Below are 21,640 nucleotides of genomic sequence, written 5' to 3' on the forward strand. Positions count from 1 at the left end.
AAATATAAGATCAAAATATAGATATCTGGGGGGCTTCCCTGGCAGTCCAGTGGTTAAGACTTCATGCTTGCACTGCAGTGGGGCATGAATTCAATCCCTGGTCCAGAAACTAAGATCCCCCCTGTGTCATGGTATGGCCACAAATAAAACAAATAAATAAATATAATATAAAAAAATTTTGGACATGTAAACATTCAAACATTTTATAATATTGAAACCATTTCTGAAATAATTACCTGAAGAAAAGGTCCAACAAATAAAAATATATCCCAAAAAGGGAGCATGTGAGACACAAAAATAATGAGGTGCAAAAGGCAAGTAAAACTACTGAGTCTAAATATGACTGATAAGTGGTAGCAAAGCCTAAAGAAATTATCATTAGCTTTCATAAGGAAAGGGAAGCTAAAATTCTAGATGTTTTCAACAAAATCTGCAAACTGATACAGAATGTAGGGAGTTGCCAGCCTTTTGAGAGCTGTTGGTTTTACTCTCGTGTGTGTGTGTGTGAGTGTGTGTGCACGTGTGTGCTCAGTCATGTCCGACTCTTTGCAATCCCATGGACTGTAGCCTGCCAGGCTCCTCTGTCCATGGGATTCTCCAAGTAAGAATACTGGAGTGGGTTGCCATTTCCTCCTCCAGGGGATCTCCCCAACCCAGGGATTGAATCCAAGTCTCTTGTGTCTCCTGCATTGACAGTCAGGTTCTTTACAACTTGTGCCACCTGAGAGGCTACCGGTACTAATTCTCATCTCTGATTATATGAACAGATAAAAACAATTATAATATAAAATTTGCTAATACAACTTGATATACCACTTAAAATGAAACATCTTTCCTTTTAATAGGGAAAAGCAAAATGAAATAAAGAAAACTTGATCTCTCCAGTTAAAGACAATATAAAAGCATGAGGTCTATTAAGCATGAGATAAAAATCATCAAGTGAAGCACTATGACTTCTCATTTCCTTCAAATATTTCATGGGTTTTTAAAAGACGCACCTCCTGAGACCAAATAAATAGAAAAACTAAAGTGAATCATGTACAAAAATCAAGTGCAAAATAACAATGACGAAAATTGCAAAGTGGTATAAACAATAGTTGTAATAGGTTAGCCAAAAAGCTTGTTCAGGTTTTCCCATAACCCCTTTGGGAAAGCCCAAACTTCTGGGCCAACCTTGCTAGCAAGTACAGCAATAAGTTTTATTTTGGATAAATTTGAATACTTACTTAGGATTTGTTGTTCACTCACTCAGTTGTGTCTAACTCTTTGTGACCCCGTGGACTGCAGCACGCCAGGCTTCCCAGTCCCTCACTATCTCTCATAGTTTGCTTAAATTCATGTCCATTGAGTCAGTGATGCCATCCAAACATCTCATCCTGTGTTGCCACCTTCTCCTCCTGCCCTCAATCTTTCCCAACATCAGGGTCTTTTCCAGTGAGCCAGCTCTTACCAGCAGGTGGCCAAAGGATTGGAGCTTCAGCTTCAGCATCAGTCTTTCCAATGAATATTCAGGGTTGATTTCTTTTAGGATTGACTGGTTTGATCTCCTTGCTGTCCAAGGGACTCTCAAGAGTCTTCTCCAACACCACAGTTCAAAAGCATCAATTCTTTGGTACTCATCCTTTGTGGTCCAACTCTCACATCTGTACATGACTACTGAAAAACCATAGCTTTGACTAGATGGGTCTTTGTCGGCAAACAGACATCTCTGCTTTTTAATGTGCTGTCTAGGTTTGTCACAGCTTTTCTTCCAAGGAGCATGTATCTTTTGATTTCATGGCTGCAGCCCCATTCCACAGTAATTTTGAAGCCCAAGAAAATAAAGTCTGTTACTGTTCAACATTTAGCTAATTAATTTAGTTTTAATAAATGTTCTTTAATATTTAAGTAGTCTAATTTCAGACTATAGCTATATCAATATATTGGCCAAAAAGTTGGTTCAGGTATGGAAAAACTCAAACCAACTTTTTGACCAACCCAATACAATCAGCATATAACCAGTACCACAAGATTGAAGAAATATTTTACTGATTCTTCTGTGCCAGGTATTTTCCACCACCCAGTTAGCTCACTTGATCTTCAAAAGATGCTTTGAATAGAAACCTTTCAGTTAAATTACCTTGAAACGATTCAGGCACCTCCCTGCTCAGTTAATAAATGGGAGAACTGGACTACCCTAGGTAGTCCTAGGTTCAGATGTGAACCTAGGACATCTGACACATCATATACACCAATTATAACTTTAAAAAAGAAGAAAGTGAAAGTGAAGTTGCTTAGTTGTGTCCAACTCTTTGTGACCCCATGGACTGTAGCCCACCAGGCTCCTCCATCCATGGAATTTTCCAGGCAAGAACACTGGAGTGGGTTGCCATTTCCTTCCCCAGGGGATCTTCCTGACCCAGGGATCGAACCCAGGTCTCCCACATTGTAGGCGGATGCTTTTACCATCTGAGCCACCAGGGAAGCCCTAAAAAAAGAAGAAAGGGTGCTCATACAACAGCAGCCTGGAGGAAATGAAGTCCCTCTCCTAAGAGCCATAAAACCCAATGCAGGACACCCAATGTTACTTGGTCATCGCCATGGCTGGTGATACAGCAGGAGGAGTCAGCCTCCGAGGAAATCAGCAGGCAGGTCCTCAGCAACCAGAGCTTCCCTCCACAGCTTCTGCAGCAGCAGAGGAGCATGGTTCAGGGTGGAGGCTGGGAAACTAAGCACGTCTAATAACACCCCCAGTCTGAAAAGGCCACCATGTCTATATTCCACAGACAAGAATATAATACATTTAGATCAGTGCCTAAATGTAATAAAATCAAAATTCAACTTTATACCACATAAAAGAACCAAATTTGAAAGCAGTCTTCCATTAAACCACTATTAAATTTTTTGACATATTTCATTTAATTATTTATTTTTAATATAAATTTATTTACTTTAATTGGAGGCTAATTACTTTATAATATTGTATTGGTTTTGCCATACATCAACATGAATCCACCACTGGTGTAAAGTGTTCCCCATCCTGAACCCCCCTCCCACCTCCCTCCCCATACCATCCCTCTGAGTCATCCCAGTGCACCAGCCCCGAGCATCCTGTATCATGCATCGAACCTGGACTGGCGATTCATTCCACATATATTATATTATACATGTTTCAATGCCATTCTCCCAAATCATCCCACCCTCACCCTCTCCCACAGAGTCCAAAAGACTGTTCTATACATCTGTGTCTCTTTTGCTGTCTCGCATACAGGGTTATCGTTATCATCTTTCTAAATTCCATATATATGCAGTAGTAAAAGGCAATGGCATCCCACTCCAGTACTTTTGCCTGGAAAATCCCATGGACGGAGGAGCCTGGTGGGCTACAGTCCATGGGGTCGCTAGAGTCGGACATGACTGAGCAACTTCACTTTCACTTTTCACTTTCATGCATTGGAGAAGGAAATGGCAACCCACTCCAGTGTTCTTGCCTGGAGAATCCCAGGGACAGGGAAGCCTGGTGGGCTGCCGTCTCTGGGGTCTCACAGAGTCAGACACAACTGAAGCGACTTAGCAGCAGCAGCAGTATACGGTATTGGTGTTTTTCTTTCTGGTTTACTTCACTCTGTATAATAGGTTCCGGTTTCATCCACCTCATTAGAACTGATTCAAATGTATTCTTTTTAATGGCTGAGTAATACTCCATTGTGTATATGTACCACTGCTTTCTTATCCATTCATCTGCTGATGGACATCCAGGTTGCTTCCATGTCCTGGCTATTATAAACAGTGCTGCGATGAACATTGGGGTACACGTGTCTCATTCAATTCTGGTTTCTATGGTGTGTATGCCCAGCAGTGGGATGGCTGGGTCATGTGGCAGTTCTATTTCCAGTTTTTTAAGGAATCTCCACACTGTTCTCCATAGTGGCTGTACTAGTTTGCATTCCCACCAGCAGTGTAAGAGGGTTCCCTTTTCTCCACACCCTCTCCAGCATTTATTGCTTGTAGATTTTTGGATAGCAGCCATTCTGACTGGCATGAAATGGTACCTCATTGTGGTTTTGATTTGCATTTCTCTGATAATGAGTGATGTTGAGCATCTTTTCACGTGTTTGTTAGCCATCTGTATGTCTTCTTTGGAGAAATGTCTGTTTGGTTCTTTGGCCCATTTTTTGATTGGGTCATTTATTTTTCTGGAATTGAGCTGCAGGAGTTGCTTGTATATTTTTTAGATTAATTCTTTGTCAGTTGCTTCATTTGCTATTATTTTCTCCCATTCTGAAGGCTGTCTTTTCACCTTGCCTAGAGTTTCCTTTGTTGTGCAGAAGCTTTTAATTTTAATTAGGTCCCATTTGTTTATTCCTGTTTTTATTTCCAATATTCTGGGAGGCGGGTCATAGAGGATACTGCTGTGATTTATGTCGGAGAGTGTTTTGCCTATGTTTTCCTCTAAGAGTTTTATAGTTTCTGGTCTTACGTTTAGATCTTTAATCCATTTTGAGTTTATTTTTGTGTATGGTGTTAGAAAGTGTTCTAGTTTCATTCTTTTACAAGTGGTTGACCAGTTTTCCAAGCACCACTTGTTAAAGAGATTGTCTTTTCTCCATTGTATCTTCTTGCCTCCTTTGTCAAAGATAAAGTCTCCATAGGTGCATGGATTTATCTCTGGGCTTTCTATTTTGTTTCATTGATCTACATTTCTGTCTTTGTGCCAGTACCACACTGTCTTGATAACTGTGGCTTTGTAGTAGAGCCTGAAGTCAGGCAGGTTGATTCCTCCAGTTCCATTCTTCTTTCTCTAGATTGCTTTGGCTATTTGAAGTTTTTTGTATTTCCATACAAATCGTGAAATTATTTGTTCTAGCTCTGTGAAAAATATGTTGGTAGCTTGATAAGGATTCCACTGAATCTATAGATTGCTTTGGTAGAATACTCATTTTCACTATATTGATTCTTCTGATCCATGAACATGGTGTATTTCTCCATCTATTAGTGTCCTTTTTTATTTCTTTCACCAGTGTTTTATAGTTTTCTATATATAAAAAAAAGAGGAGAACAACAGAATGGGAAAGACTAGGGATCTCTTCAAGAAAATCAAAGATGCCAAAGGAACATTTCATGCAAAGATGGGCTCGATAAAGGACAGAAATGGTATGGACCTAACAGAAGCAGAAGATATTAAGAAGAGAGGGCAAGAATACACAGAAGAACTGTACAAAAAAGATCTTCACGACCCAGATAATCACGATGGTGTGATCACTCACCTAGAGCCAGACATCCTGGAATGTGAAGTCAAGTGGGCCTTAGAAAGCATCACTATGAACAAAGCTAGTGGAGGTGATGGAATTCCAGTTGAGCTATTCCAAATCCTGAAAGATGATGCTGTGAAAGTGCTGCACTCAATATGCCAGCAAATTTGGAAAACTCAGCAGTGACCACAGGACTGGAAAAGGTCAGCTTTCATTCCAATCCCAAAGAAAGGCAATGCCAAAGAATGCTCAAACTACCGCACAGTTGCACTTATCTCACATGCTAGTAAAGTAATGCTCAAAATTCTCCAAGCCAGGCTTCAGCAATATGTGAACCGTGAACTTCCTGATGTTCAAGCTGGTTTTAGAAAAGGCAGAGGAACCAGAGATCAAATTGCCAACATCCACTGGATCGTGGAAAAAGCAAGAGAGTCCAGAAAAGCATCTATTTCTGCTTTATTGACTATGCCAAAGTCTTTGACTGTGTGGATCACAAGAAACTGTGGAAAATTCTGAAAGAGATGGGAATACCAGACCACCTGATCTGCCTCTTGAGAAATTTGTATGCAGATCAGGAAGCAACAGTTAGAACTAGACATGGAACAACAGACTGGTTCCAAATAGGAAAAGGAGTTCGTCAAGGCTGTATATTGTCACCCTGTTTATTTAACTTATATGCAGAGTACATCATGAGAAATGCTGGACTGGAAGAAACACAAACTAGAATCAAGATTGCCGGGAGAAATATCAATAACCTCAGATATGCAGATGACACCAGATGTGCAGATGGCAGAAAGTGAAGAGGAACTCAAAAGCCTCTTGATGAAAGTGAAAGTGGAGAGTGAAAAAGTTGGCTCAAAGTTCAACATTCAGAAAACGAAGATCATGGCATCTGGTCCCATCACTTCATGGCAAATAGATGGGGAAACAGTGGAAACAGTGTCAGACTTTATTTTTGGGGGCTCCAAAATCACTGCAGATGGTGATTGCAGCCATGAAATTAAAAGACGCTTACTCCTTGGAAGGCAAGTTATGACCAACCTAGATAGCATATTCAAAAGCAGAGACATTCCTTTGCCAACAAAGGTTCGTCTAGTCAAGGCTATGGTTTTTCCTGTGGTCATGTATGGATGTGAGAGTTGGACTGTGAGGAAGGCTGAGCACCGAAGAATTGATTCTTTTGAACTGTGGTGTTGGAGAAGACTCTTGAGAGTCCCTTGGACTGCAAGGAGATCCAACCAGTCCATTCTGAAGGAGATCAGCCCTGGGATTTCTTTGGAAGGAATGATGCTAAAGCTGAAACTCCAGTACTTTGGCCACCTCATGCAAAGAGTTGACTCATTGGAAAAGACTCTGATGCTGGGAGGGATTGGGGGCAGGAGGAGAAGGGGACGACAGAGGATGAGATGGCTGGATGGCATCACTGACTCGATGGACGTGAGTCTCGGTGAACTCCGGGAGTTGGTGATGGACAGGGAGGCCTGGCGTGCTGCGATTCATGAGGTCGCAAAGAGTTGGACACGACTGAGCGACTGATCTGATCTGATCTGTTATATAAGTCTTTTGTTTCTTTAGGTAGGTATAGTCCTAAGTATTTTATTCTTTTCATTCCAAAGATGAATGGAATTGTTTCCTTAATTTCTCTTTCTATTTTATCATTATTAGTGTATAGGAATGCAAGGGATTTCTGTGTGTTGATTTTGTATCCTGCAACTTTACTATATTCATTGATTAGCTCTAGTAATTTTCTGGTGGAGTCTTCAGGGTTTTCTATGTAGAGGATCATGTCATCTGCAAACAGTGAGAGTTTTACTTCTTTTCCAATTTGGATTCCTTTTATTTCTTTTTCTGCTCTGATTTCTGTGGCAAAAACTTCCAAAACTATGTTGAATAGTAGTGGTGAAGTGGGCACCCTTGTCTTGTTCCTGACTTTAGGGGAAATGCTTTCAATTTTTCACCACTGATGATAATGTTTGCTGTGGGTTTGTCATATACCGATTTTATTATGTTGAGGTATGTTCCTTCTATTCCTGCTTCCTGGAGAGTTTTTATCATAAATGGATGTTGAATATTGTCAAAGGCTTTCTCTGCATCTATTGAGATAATCATATGGCTTTTATTTTTCAATTTGTTAATGTAGTGTACTACATTGATTGGATTTGTGGATATTAAAGAATCCTTGCATCCCTGGGATAAAGCCCACTTGGTCATGGTGTATGATCTTTTTAATGTGTTCTTGGATTCTGATTGCAAGAATTTTGTTAAGGATTTTTGCATCTATGTTCATCAGTGATATTGGTCTGTAGTTTTCTTTTTTGTGGCATCTTTGTCAGGTTTTGGTATTAGAGTGATGGTGGCCTCATAGAATGAGTTTGGAAGTTTACCTTCCTCTGCAATTTTCTGGAAGAGTTTGAGTATGATAGGTGTTAGCTCTTCTCTATATTTTTGGTAGAATTCAGCTGTGAAGCCGTCTAGACCTGGGCTTTTGTTTGCTGGAAGGTTTCTGATTACAGTTTCTATTTCTGGGCTTGTTATTGGTCTGTTAAGATTTTCTATTTCTTCCTGGTCGAGTTTTGGAAAGTTGTACTTTTCTAAGAATTTGTCCATTTCTTCCACGTTGTCCATTTTATTGGCATATAATTGCTGATAGTAGTCTCTTATGATCCTTTGTATTTCTGTGTTGTCTGTTGTGATCTCTCCATTTTCACTTCTAATTTTATTGATTTGATTTTTCTCCCTTTGTTTCTTGATGAGTCTGACTAATGGTTTGTGGATTTTATTTAGCCTCTCAAGGAGCCAGCTTTGGGCTTTGTTGATTTTTGCTATGGTCTCTTTTGTTTCTTTTGCATTTATTTCTGCCCTAATTTTTAAGATTTCTTTCCTTCTACTAACCCTGGGGTTCCTCACTTCTTCCTTTTATTTTATTTATTTTTTTTTTTTAGACGCGGCCGCAGAAGTTGCGGCCGCGTCCCCCCGAGCGCGCCCGGCCCCGGGGCGAGGTCTGATCTCCCCACTTCTTCCTTTTATAGTTGCTTTAGGTGTAGAGTTAAGTTATTTATTTGACTTTTTTCTTGTTTCTTGAGGTATGCCTGTATTGCTATGAACCTTCCCCTTAGCTCTGCCTTTACAGTATTCCACAGGTTTTGGGTTGTTGTGTTTTCATTTTCATTCGTTTCTATGCTTATTTTTATTTCTTTTTTGATTTCTTCTGTGATTTTTTGGTTATTTAGCAGCGTGTTGTTCAGCCTCCATACGTTGTAATTTTTAATAGTTTTTCTCCTGTAATTGAGATCTAACCTTACTGCATTGTGGTCAGAAAAGATGCTTGGAATGATTTCAAAATTTTTTTAATTTACCAAGGCTAGATTTATGGCCCAGGATGTGATCTATCCTGGAGAAGGTTCCGTTTGTGCTTGAGAAAAAGGTGAAATTCATTGTTTTGGGATGAAATGTCCTATAGATATCAATTAGGTCTAACTGGTCTATTGTATCATTTAAAGTTTATGTTTCCTTGTTAATTTTCTATATAGTTGGTCTATCCATAGGTGGGAGTGGAGTATTAAAGTCTCCCACTATTATTGTGATATTGTTAATTTCCCCTTTCATAGTTGTTAGCATTTGTCTTACCAGTGCTCCTATGTTGGCTACATATATATTTATATTTGTTATATCTTCTTCTTGGATTGATCCTTTGATCATTATGTAGTGTCCTTCTTTGTCTCTTTCCACAGCCTTTGTTTTGAAGTCTATTTTATCTGATATGAGTACCGCTACTCCTGCTTTCTTTTGGTCTCTATTTGCGTGGAGTATCTTTTTCCAGCCCTCCACTTTCAGTCTGAAAGTGTCCCTTGTTTTGAGGTGGGTCTCTTGTAGGCAACATATATAGGGGTCTTGTATCCATTCAGCCAGTCTTTGTCTTTTGGTTGGGGCATTCAACCCATTTATGTTTAAGGTAATTATTGATAAGTATGATCCCATTGCTATTACTTTGTTGTTGTGGGTTTGAGTTTGTACATCCTTTCTGTGTTTCCTGTCTAGAGAAGATCCTTTAGCATTTGTTGGAGAGCTGGTTTGGTGGTGCTGAATTCTCTCAGCTTTTGCTTGTCTGTAAAGCTTTTGATTTCTCCTTCATATTTGAATGAGATCCTTGCTGGGTACAGTAATCTGGGCGATAGGTTATTTTTTTCATCACTTTTAAGTATGTCCTGCCATTCCCTCCTGGCCTGAAGAGTTTCTATTGAAAGATCAGCTGTTACCTTTATGGGAATCCCCTTGTGTGTTTTTGTTGGTTTTCCCTTGCTGCTTTTAATATTTGTTCTTTGTGTTTGATCTTTGTTAATTTGACTAATATGTGTCTTGGGGTGTTTCACCTTGGGTTTATCCTGTTTGGGACTCTCTGGGTTTCTTGGACTTGAGTGATTATTTCCTTCCCCATTTTAGGGAAGTTTTCAACTATTATCTCCTCAAGTATTTTCTCATGGTCTTTTTTTTTCTTCTTCTTCTTCTGGGACCCCTATGATTTGAATGTTGGGGCGTTTAACATTGCCCCAGAGGTCTCTGAGATTGTCCTCATTTCTTTTAATTCGTTTTTCTTTTTTCCTCTCTGATTCATTTATTTCTACCATTCTATCTTCTACCTCACTAATCCTATCTTCTGCCTCCACTATTCTACTATTTGTTCCCTCCAGAGTGTTTTTTATCTCATTTATTGCATTATTCACTATATATTGACTCTTTTTTATTTCTTCTAGGTCCTTGTTACACCTTTCTTGCATCTTCTCAATTCTTGTCTCCAGGCTATTTATCTGTGATTCCATTTTGTTTTCAAGATTTTGGATCATTTTCACTATCATTATTCGGAATTCTTTATCAGGTAAATTCCCTATTTCTTCCTCTTTTGTTTGGTTTTGTGGGCATTTATCATGTTCCTATACCTGCTGAGTATTCCTCTGTCTCTTCATCTTGTTTATATCGCTGTGTTTGGGGTGGCCTTTCTGTATTCCGGCAGTTTGTGAAGTTCTCCTTATTGTGGAGTTTCCTCGCTGTGGGTGGTACACCACTATTAAAATTTTAAGTAATGTGCCTAGAATTTTAAAATGCTTTTTTAAAAGAAAATAGATGAGTTTTCTTAATTAAAAAATGATAATCTTTTTTAATTTACTTATTTTTAATTGAAAGATAATTGCTTTACAATATTTTGTTGGTTTCTGCCATACATCAATATGAATCAGCCATAGACATACTTATGTCCCCTCCCTCTTGAACCTCCCTCCCATGTCCCACTATATCCCACCCCTCAGGTTAGGGGGATGAAGGAGCCATTGAAATAAATGGAGAGAGTAACACGGAAACACGTACACTACCGTATGTAATGTAGATAGCCAATGAGAATTTGCTGTATGACTCAGGGAACTCAAACCAGGGCTCTATAGCAAAAAATAATAATAACAATCTTTTTATTTGTAGAACTCTGAAGTTTATGAGCACTTCTGTGGCTATCTTATTATTTGAATTTCATGATCAACTCATACAACAAATATTTTAAAATTCATTTTACAGATGAGGCAAGTGAGAATCAGAACTGAAGGACTTTACCCAAATTTCCATTTCTAAGACATGGTGACGATTCCAACTCTGGTCTTATAACTTGTGAACTCTGCATTGGAAAGTATTTCAATTTGTTTACATTCCACATTTGTTGAGTAATTATGATGTATCTTACAATCTCATTTTGGCATAAAAATCTGTTTAAAATCAGTTATTGAGTCAGTAATTTCACCATGATTAAATAAAAATGAGAGTTCAGAACAATTTGGCCCTTTGTAATATTTAGAATTTCAGGAAGCCAGGATTCAAAGATTCAAAGGACTTGATTTCAAAGAAATGCAGTTATTAGCTGTCCCATCCCATACCTAATATCTACTGCCTTAGGACATTTCTGGTCTTGAAAGAAGAGTAGATTTTTTAAATGATTATATTTCTTCTCTCACTCTCTCTCAATCTCTGATACTGGAAAAATAGCAAATTTTAAAACAATTTTACTCTTCCTCTCTCTTGCTCGCTCTCTCTCAGCATCTCTTCTAGTAATTCTTTTGCCTACGAAACTTGTGTCTTAACTTTTTCTGTGCAACCTTTCTGGGTGCTCATATGCCTGGCCATTTTACTCTTCATAGAAGGAAGAACACATAGAAATGATTGAGGTGGAACAGATCTTAGAAATCATATAATTAAATGCCTTATTTCCAAATTTTAAGAGCAATGTGACAATGGTTCAGAGAGGCAGACTTCTGCATCTAGTCACACAGTGGGTTAAAATCAGAACTGCCAGTTGAAAAGTCTTTGCTTCTCAAATATGTTTTAATCATGTGAATCTGAAGAAATCGTAAACATAATATTAAATGTAGGAAACACTTGCTATTAAATATTAACTTCTAGTACACAAACATGAGAAAGCTGAAAGTTTATGAAAGTTTGTGATAACCTGTCTTACTCCAGATAGTAGGGACCTCAAAGTTTAGTAGGCAACAATCTTTTACCAGATGCCCTCAGGCAGAGTTCAAAAAGCACTAGGTTGTTAATCGAAGACATACTCTCTTGCTCTTTGCTCTCAGTCACCATCAAAACTCTTAAAGAATATGTGGGAATATTTGAGTACAGAATTTAATTTCTAGGTCTCTTACCAGGATTCTAATTTGTGAATAGGTAGAGGATGGGTATTGCTGCTGCTGCTGCTGCTGCTAAGTCGCTTCAGTCATGTCCAACCCTGTGTGACCCCATAGACAGCAGCCCACCGGGCTGCCCCATCCCTGAGATTCTCCAGACAAGAACACTGGAGTGGGTTGCCACTTCCTTCTCCAATGCATGAAAGTGAAAAGTGAAAGTGAAGTCGCTCAGTCATGTCCGACTCTTAGTGACCCCAGCCTACCAGGCTTCTCCATCCATGGGATTTTCCAGGCATTAGTGGAGGTAAAAAATCATGCCACCCCCGGTCAGCAGTGTTCAGTGCCAAGAAGGAACCGCCCAGCTAGAAAGAGTTCCCCTCACCAGGAAAGGGAGAGAAGACTGAGCAACAGGCTTCTCCAGCATCTGGGATCACTGTACAGATGTCCTGCTTTGATTTCACCCTAGACAGATTCACAGAGCTGAGATGTATAAGAATGGTGAGGAACAAGAAGAAAAGCAGGGGTTACTAACAGCAGCCACATGGTGGAAGTCACTGCAGTTCATAGTGGCCTACTCAGGAGACAAACTCAGCATATTTCACCACTGATTAAACCAACATGCTGCAAGCCACCTGGCATCTCCTGCAGATGAGACCAGCTTTTGAACCACAAATATTCACTGTATTCACATTCACATTTGTGAATTCAAATATTCACAAATTCAAGTATTTGCTGATGCAGCTAATAGAGTCCCTGCCCAGTCCCTGTCCCCAGACCCCAGTCAGAGACCAAGAACCACAAAAAGCCAGCTCAGGTTTCTGAGGCTATTTGTGTGCAAGATGCAAGCCTAGACTCCCCTGGCTGATACCCACTGTTGGGCATACACTTAGACTAACCCAACCCCTCCAACTGAGCACCTGCATGCCCCCAATCTGAGCCCCGTCTGTTGTCTCCATTGCAGTGCACATGTCTAGGGGAAAAGTTTGCAGCTGTGGGAGAGCACACTAATAGCCAGGACCCCTGCAACTGCCAGTGAGCCTTCAGCTGGCCCAATCCTTGCTGCCTACTCCAGCCCTATACATTGTATGTGTGCCTGCACCCCGCCTTTGCCCCAACAAAGACCACAACTGGCCCCTGCAGCTGAATCTGTGCCCATCACCAGCTCTGGCCACCACCAACGCCTGTCCTGATCCCTGGTCGCTGGGCCTTGAGGTACTACTAATGGCCCATATTGCCCTTGCAACCACTATGGAAGCCCAGCAGTGCTCACTGAGGCTCATATAGTTGTCGGTGTTGTAGACTCCAGTGCCTGAGCTGAGCCTACCCAGACCCAACTGTATATCTTTTTTTGCTTAAGTTGGAGTATAATTGCTTTACAATGTCTCATTAGTTTCTGCTGTACAACAGAGTGAATCAACTCTATGTATACATACATCCCCTCCCTTTAGAGCCTCCCTTTGTTGTTGCTGTTCACTAAGTCATCTCCGAATCTTTGTGATCCCGTGGGCTGCAGCACATCAGACTTCCTTGTCCTTCTCTGTCTCCTGGAGTTTGCTCAAATTCATGTTCATTAAGTTAGTAGTGCTATCTAACCATCTCACCCTCCGTTACCCTCTTCTCCACCTGCCTTCAATCTTTCCAAGCATCAGAGTCTTTTCCAATGAGTTGGCTCTTACCATCAGGTAGCCAAAGTATTGGAGCTTCAGCTTCAGCATCAGTCCTTCCAATGAATATTCAGGGTTGACTTCCTCTAGAAGGAGTGACTGGTTTGATCTCCTTGCTGTCCAAGGAACTCTCAAGAGTCTTTTCCAGAATCACAATTGGAAAGCATCAATTTTTTGGTGCTCACCCTTCTTTATTTATGTCCAACTCTCACATCAGTACATGACTACTGGAAAATCCATAGCTTTGATTATACAAACCTTTGTCAGCAAAAACGTGGTCCACTGGAGCAGGAAATGGCAAACCACTCCAGTATTCTTGTCGCCAGAATGCCAGAATGAATAGTGTGAACAGGCAAAAAGATATGACACAGGAATATGAGCCCCCCAGGGAGAAAGGTGTCCAAATGGTACTGGGGAAGAGCAGAGGGCAATTACTAATCGTTGCAGAATGAAGAGGCTGGGCCGAAGCAGAAATGACACTCAGTAAAGTAATGCTTTAAATTCTCCAAGCCATGCTTCAGTAATACGTGAACCATGAACTTCCAGATGTTCAAGCTAGTTTTACACGTGGCAGAGAAACCAGAGATCAAATTGCCAACATCCACTGCTGCTGCTGCTGCTGCTAAGTCACTTCAGTCGTGTCTGTCTCTGTGTGACCCAATGGACGGCAGCCCACCAGGCTCCGCTGTCCCTGGGATGCTCCAGGCAAGAACACTGGAGTGTGTTGCCATTTCCCTCTCCAATGCATGCAAGTGAAAAGTGAAAGTGAAGACGTTCAGTCGTATCTGACCCTCAGCGACCCCATGGACTGCAGCCTTCCAGGCTCCTCCATCCACTGGATTTTCCAGGCAAGAGTACTGGAGTGGGGTGCCATTGCCTTCTCCAAACATCCACTGGATCACCGAAAAAGCAAGAGAGTTCTAGAAAAACATCTATTTCTGCTTTATTGACATGCCAAAGCCTTTGACTGTGTGGATCAGAAAAAACTGTGGAAAATTCTGAAAGAGATAGGAATACCAGACCACCTGACCTGTCTCTTGAGAAACCTGCATGCAGGTCAGGAAGCAACAGTTAGAACTGGACATGGAACAACAAACTGGTTCCAAATCAGGAAAGGAGTACATCAAGGCTGTATATTGTCACCCTGTTTATTTAACTTACATGCAGAGTACATCACCAGAAACGCTGGGCTGGAGTAAGCACAAGCTGGAATCAAGATTGCCGGAAGAAACATCAATAACCTCAGATACGCAGATAACACCATCCTTATGTCAGGAAGTGAAGAAGAACTAAAGAGCCTCTTGATGAAAGTGAAAGAGGAGAGTGAAAAAGTTGGCTTAAACCTCAACATTCAGAAAACTAAGATCATGGCATCCGGTCCCATCACTTCATGACAAATAGATGGGGAAACAGCGGAAACAGTGACAGACTTCATTTTTCTGGGCTCCAAAATCACTGCAGATGGTGACTGCAGCTATGAAATAAAAAGCTTACTCCTTGGAAGGAAAGTTATGACCAACCGAGACAGCTGACTAAAAAGCAGAGACATTACTTTGCCAACAAAGGTTCATCTAGTCAAGGCTATGGTTTTTCCAGTAGTCATGTATGGATGTGAGAGTTGGACTGTACAGAAAGCTGAGTGCCGAACAATTGGTGCTTTTGAACTGTGGTGTTGGAGAAGACTCTTTTGAGTCCCTTGGACTGCAAGGAGATACAACCAGTCCATCCTAAAGGAAATCAGTCCTGGGTGTTCATTGGAAGGACTGATGTTGAAGCTGAAACTCCAATCCTTTGGCCACCTGATGTGAAGAACTGACTCATTTGAAAAGACCCTGATACTGGGAAAGATTGAAGGCAGGAGGAGAAGGGGATAACAGAGGATGATTGGATGGCATCACCGACTCAATGGAGGTGAGTTTGAGTAAACTCTGGGAGTTGGTGATGGACAGGGAGGCCTGACGTGCTGCAGTCTATGGGGTCGCAACGAGTTGGACACAACTGAGCGACTGAACTTAACTGAACTGTGGATGTCTCTGGGAGTGAAAGTAAAGTCCAATGCTGTAAAGAACAATACTGCATAGGAACCTGGAATGTTTGGCCCATGAATCAAGGTAAATTCGATGTGATCAAGCAGGAGATGGCAAGAGTGAATATCAACATCGTAGGAATCAGTGAACTAAAATGGACAGGAATGGGCGAATTTAATTCAGATGACCATTTGCAGATATGGTCAACATTTATACTCAGTTAAAGGCTGGAGGAGAAGGGGACGGCAGAGGATGAGATGGTTGGATGTCATCACCAACTTGATGGACATGAGTTTGAGCAAGATCCAGGAGTTGGTGATGGACAGGGAAGCCTGGCATGCTACAGTCCATGGGGTCGTAGAGTCAGACACTACTGAGCGACTGAACTGAACTGACCTTAAACTGACACATTAATTCATTCTAGACGCATAATATCCCAATGAAGTAAGTACTGTAGCAAGGCATTACATTTAACAGATGAAAACATAGAGTTCCAGAGACTAACTGACATGCCCAAAGTCAAGTGGTTAATAAGCACCAGAGCTGGGCTTTGAATTGATGGACTGGCTCCAGAGTCTGATTTCTTAACTATTAAACAACCCAATGCTGCCTCTAAATCAGATAGGTCTGAGAATTCCCTGGTGGTCCAGTGGTTAGGACTCCACGCTCTCACTGCCAAGGGCCCAGGTTTGATTCCTGGTTGGAGAACTAAAATTTCACAAGCCATGTGACCAATAAGTAAATAAGTAAATAAATAAGATAGTTCTATGTGAACTGGTGTGAAACCACCTCCAAGTTATCCTGGTAACTCAAAAACCAGGGCACAGATCAAGAGGCATAATAAGTAACATTTATGATCAAAGATGCCTAATTTAGTTTGATAATTATTTCCCCTGAATTTTATGAAATGTGTTTGTTGGCATCCAATTTTCTCTTGTCCACTTGGAAAGCTTTCTGACTCAAAATCTTTACAGATGGTTAGATCACTCACGGGCATACAGGCACTCATCCTTTCTCTCTCTCTCTCTCTCAGAATTTTCAAGGTTTTGAATCTCAGCATCAAGCTTTCTGATCCTTGTGCCTTGAGATATTTTTTTTCTTTCATTGTACTAACAGCTTGGTGGACACTTTCTATCTAGATGTCAGTATGTGGAAATCTTTTCTCTAGAGTGATTTAGTTTCTCTAGGGAAAAAAAACCCTACAATCTTCTCTTACGTAGTTGCAGGATTACTGGGAGCAGAATGGAGGAAGGGGCTAAGGACCTCAGAATTCAATACCTACACCATGGCCCAAGGTCCGTATTTTCATCCCTGTACCTCATTCTGCCTTCACTCTGCCAACTGTCCCAGATCCTAGGTATCTTTATTCCCTCCCACACAATTTTTCCAGTTAATCTAGCCCCCACTTAAGTCATTCAGACCTTGCCCACCTCCATTTAAGTTCTCAAGTAGAGCATCTCTTTCCTCATTACTGAAATTTCCCGCACCATTGTCTGCTTTCTTCCAAGTAAAATAAGTTAAGTGTTAGTATCACTCAGTTGAAACTGCTCTCTTATTAGGGCCAACTAGGAAATCCTCTTCAGAGAAGGCAATGGCACCCCACTCCAGTACTCTTGCCTGGAAAATCCCATGGATAGAGGAGGCTGGTAGGCTGCAGTCCATGAGGTCGCTAAGAATCGGACACGACTGAGCGACTTCACTTTCACTTTTCAGTTTCATGCGTTGGAGAAGGAAATGGCAACCCATTCCAGTGTTCTTGCCTGGAAAATCCCAGGGACGGGGGAGCCTGGTGGGAGGCCATCTATGGGGTCGCACAGAGTCGGACATGACTAAAGCAAATTAGCGGCAGCAGCAACAGGAAATCCTCTTAACCAATCCAGGGACCAATCAGGTGGAAAGTTCCCACCTTTTCAATTAAATCTTATTTGTTCCTTCTTTTTAAAATATTTCTCCTCCATTGGCTTCTTCGGGCCTGTCCAACTAATTCTGGTTCCTTCATCATCAAACTTAATCATCAAACATGAAAGTGAAAGAGGAGAGTGAAAAAGTTGGCTTAAAACTCAACATTCAGAAAAGTAAGATCATGGCATCCGGTCCCATCACTTCATGGCAAATAGATGGGGAAACAGTGGCTGACTTTATTTTTCTGGGCTCCAAAATCACTACAGATGGTGGTTGCAGCCATGAAATTAAAAGATGCTTACTCCTTGGAAGAAAAGTTATGACCAACCTAGACAACATATTAAAAAGCAGAGACATTACTTTGCCAACAAAGCTCCATCTAGTCAAGGCTATGGTTTTTCCAGTGGTCATGTATGGATGTGAGAGTTGGACTATAAAGAAAGCTGAGTGCTGAAGAATTGATACTTTTGAACTGTGGTGTTGGAGAAGACTCTTGAGAGTCCCTTGGACTGCAAGGAGATTCAACCAGTCCATCCTAAAGGAGATCAGTCCTAGGTGTTCATTGGAAGGACTGATGCTGAAGCTGAAACTCCAATACTTTGGCCACCTCATGAAAGAGTTCACTCATTTGAAAAGACCCTGATGCTGGGAAAGATTGAGGGCAGGAGGAGAAGGGGTGACAGAGGATGAGATGGTTGGATGGCATCACTGACTCGATGGACATGGGTTTGGGTGGACTCGGAGTTGGTGATGGACAGGGAGGCCTGGCATGCTGCAGTTCATGAGGTCGCAAAGAGTCGGACATGACTGAGCAACTGGACTGAACTGAACATCATCACACTTCTCTGCACCTCCATGGCTGTAGTGGTTATCTGGACCGTCAAAATGCTATGTCTAGAAAATGCAGACCTCCATCATCCTTTGAGCTCCATCCTGACAATATTCCAAACCATTTTCAAGAACTCCTGAATAATTTCTGTCAAATATCATCTGTACTCACATTCTTTTATCACATCTTCTTGCTCAAATTTCTATGTAATCATGTTGCTGTTTGGTAGAAACCAATGCAATACTGTAAAGCAATTATCCTTCAATTAACAATAAATAAATTTTTAAAGTAATTAGCTTCCAATTAAAATAAATAATTTTTAAAATAAAAATAAATTTAAAAAATGGGTAACTAAAAAAAAAAGAATATATGTTGACCCTGCAATCAGAAAAAAAAACATTTCTACCTACACAAAATAAAATTTTCTAACTCAGTATTCATATTACTTCCTAAATGCCAGCTCCAACTTCATATCAACCCAAGCCCCAACTTTACCAAACCATTTAAAGCCCTTTGCTCCATCTACTCAGTCTCTTTGCCAATCTACTTGTCCAGAGTTCAGAATAGTTCTGAAATTCCCATCTGAAATTCCCTTTCCTGTCCTCCATGACCAATTTATATCATCACTTCTTTTAAGATTTCACTATGCTGGATCATCGAAAAAGCAAGAGAGTTACAGAAAAACATCTATTTCTGCTTTATTGACTATGCCAAAGCCTTTGACTGTGTGGATCACAATAAACTGTGGAAAATTCTGAAAGAGACGGGAATACCAGACCACCTGACCTGCCTCTTGAGAAATCTGTATGCAGGTCAGGAAGCAACAGTTCAAACTGGACATGGAACAACAGACTGGTTCCAAATAGGAAAAGGAGTACGTCAAGGATGTATATTGTCACCATGCTTATTTAACTTATATGCAGAGTACATCATGAGAAACGCTGGGCTGGAAGAAGCACAAGCTGGAATCAAGATTGCCGGGAAAAATATCAATAACCTCAGATATGCAGATGACATCACCCTTATGGCAGAAACTGAAGAGGAACTAAAAAGCTTCTTGATGAAGGTGAACAAGGAGAGTTAAAAAGTTGGCTTAAAACACAACATTCAGAAAACCAAGCTCATGGCATCTGGTCCCATCACTTCATGGGAAATAGATGGGGAAACAGTGGAAACAGTGTCAGACTTTATTTTGGGGGGCTCCAAAATCACTGCAGATGGTGACTGCAGCCATGAAATTAAAAGACGCTTACTCCTTGGAAGAAAAGTTATGACCAACCTAGATAGCATATTGAAAAGCAGAGACATTACTTTGCCAAAAAAGGTCCATCTAGTCAAGGCTATGGTTTTTCCAGTGGTCATGTTATGGATGTGAGAGTTTGACTGTGAAGAAAGCTGAGTGCGGAAGAATTGATGCTTTTGAACTGTGATGTTGGAGAAGACTCTTGAGAGTCCCTTGGACTGCAAGGAAATCCAACCAGTCCATTCTGAAGGAGATCAGCCCTGGGATTTCTTTGGAAGGAATGATGCTAAAGCTGAAACTCCAGTACTTTGGCCACCTCATGCGAAGAGTTAACTCATTGGAAAAGACTCTGATGCTGGGACGGATTGGGGGCAGGAGGAGAAGGGGATGACAGAGGATGAGATGGCTGGATGGCATCACTGACTCGATGGACATGAGTCTGAGTGAACTCTGGGAGTTGGTGATGGACAGGGAGGCCTGGTGTGCTGTGATTCATGGGGTCGAAAAGAGTCAGACACTACTGAGCGACTGAACTGGACTGATGCTCAATCACCAATTATAGCTTCACGTTAGAGTATGAGTTGCTTCTTAAAAGTTATGATTCTTTCATCCAAAATGTAAGAATATGTATATTCTGCCTTTCTTCAGTTAGGCCTCCACCACTTACAAAACAGGGACCTTGTCCTACAATTCAACAACATTACAAAACTGAAAATCTCCCATGATGCTTGGAGCAAGTCCATGTACACAGTAGCTGCTGAAAGTGCCTGTCACATAGTACATACCCAATCACCTAAATGCCTCCAGAAAGAATTAACTGATAAATTTTATAAGTCAGTTCACATTTTCCCTGTTCCATTTTAACCAGAAAGAGTCAAAGAAGTTCCAATGATTGTTACTATCTATGAATTTTTCTATTCATTTAACTCTCTACAAGACAAAACTATTTGAATCAGCAATATTGCTAAATAACTTATTATGGCTTCCCTGGATATGGTAAGCTTAATAGAAGAAGCCTCACATATCTATTTTTTTATATAAACTTATCAAGCACATTTATACCTACACCAAGCACTGCACAAGGCTTTGGGACTATGAAAGTAGATACTGACAAGGTCTCTACCCTTGAGGCAAGATTTTTACTGTGCATATAAGATAATTCTCTATACTGGATTTTTTGGGGGGGAAAAGACTAATTAAAAGCAGAGTCATTTCTTACACTCATATATCATTTTGCTGTCTATAATTAATTCACTCCAATTGTTTCATTTTTTAAATCAATTGTTACAAAACCCTGAGATATTCATTTCAGTTCAGTCACTCAGTCGTGTCTGACTCTTTGTGACCCCATGAATCACAGCACACCAGGCCTCCCTGTCCATCACCAACTCCCGGAGTTCACTCAGACTCACGTCCATCGAGTCAGTGATGTCATCCAGCCATCTCATCCTCTGTCGTCCCCTTCTCCTCCTGCCCCCAACCCCTCCCAGCATCAGAGTCTTTTCCAATGAGTCAACTCTTCGCATGAGGTGGCCAAAGTACTGGAGTTTCAGCTTTAGTATTATTCCTTCCAAAGAAATCCCAGGGCTGATCTCCGGAATGGACTGGTTGGATCTCCTTGCAGTCCAAGGGACTCTCAAGAGTATTCTCCAACACCACAGTTCAAAAGCATCAATTCTTCAGCACTCAGCTTTCTTCACAGTCCAACTCTCACATCCATACATGACCACTGGAAAAACCATAGCCTTGACTAGACGGACCTTTGTTGGCAAAGTAATGTCTCTAATTTTCAATATGCTATCTAGGTATTAGCTGTTAGGAATTATTACAGTGCAGAATTAGCAGATTAAAACAGGGGTTATAAAAATTGTGCAACTCTCTACAGAGCACATAGCTAAATTAGTGTTCTTTCTATTTCTACAAGATGACTCAGGAAATGGAATCACATATCAGAAATAGGAAACTTTCTAAGATGTCATGAATTCCAACCTCAGATGAAGCAACCATGGACCACAGTAGATAAGTGATTTCTCTTGGATCACTTAACTACTAATTATGTAGAGTACAAAGCATGTCAGGTCA

This window comes from Bos grunniens, chromosome 26, assembly GCF_055505025.1.
Source record: "Bos grunniens cultivar Pamir isolate PY7600 chromosome 26, Bosgru_T2T1.0, whole genome shotgun sequence".
NCBI lineage: Eukaryota > Metazoa > Chordata > Mammalia > Artiodactyla > Bovidae > Bos > Bos grunniens.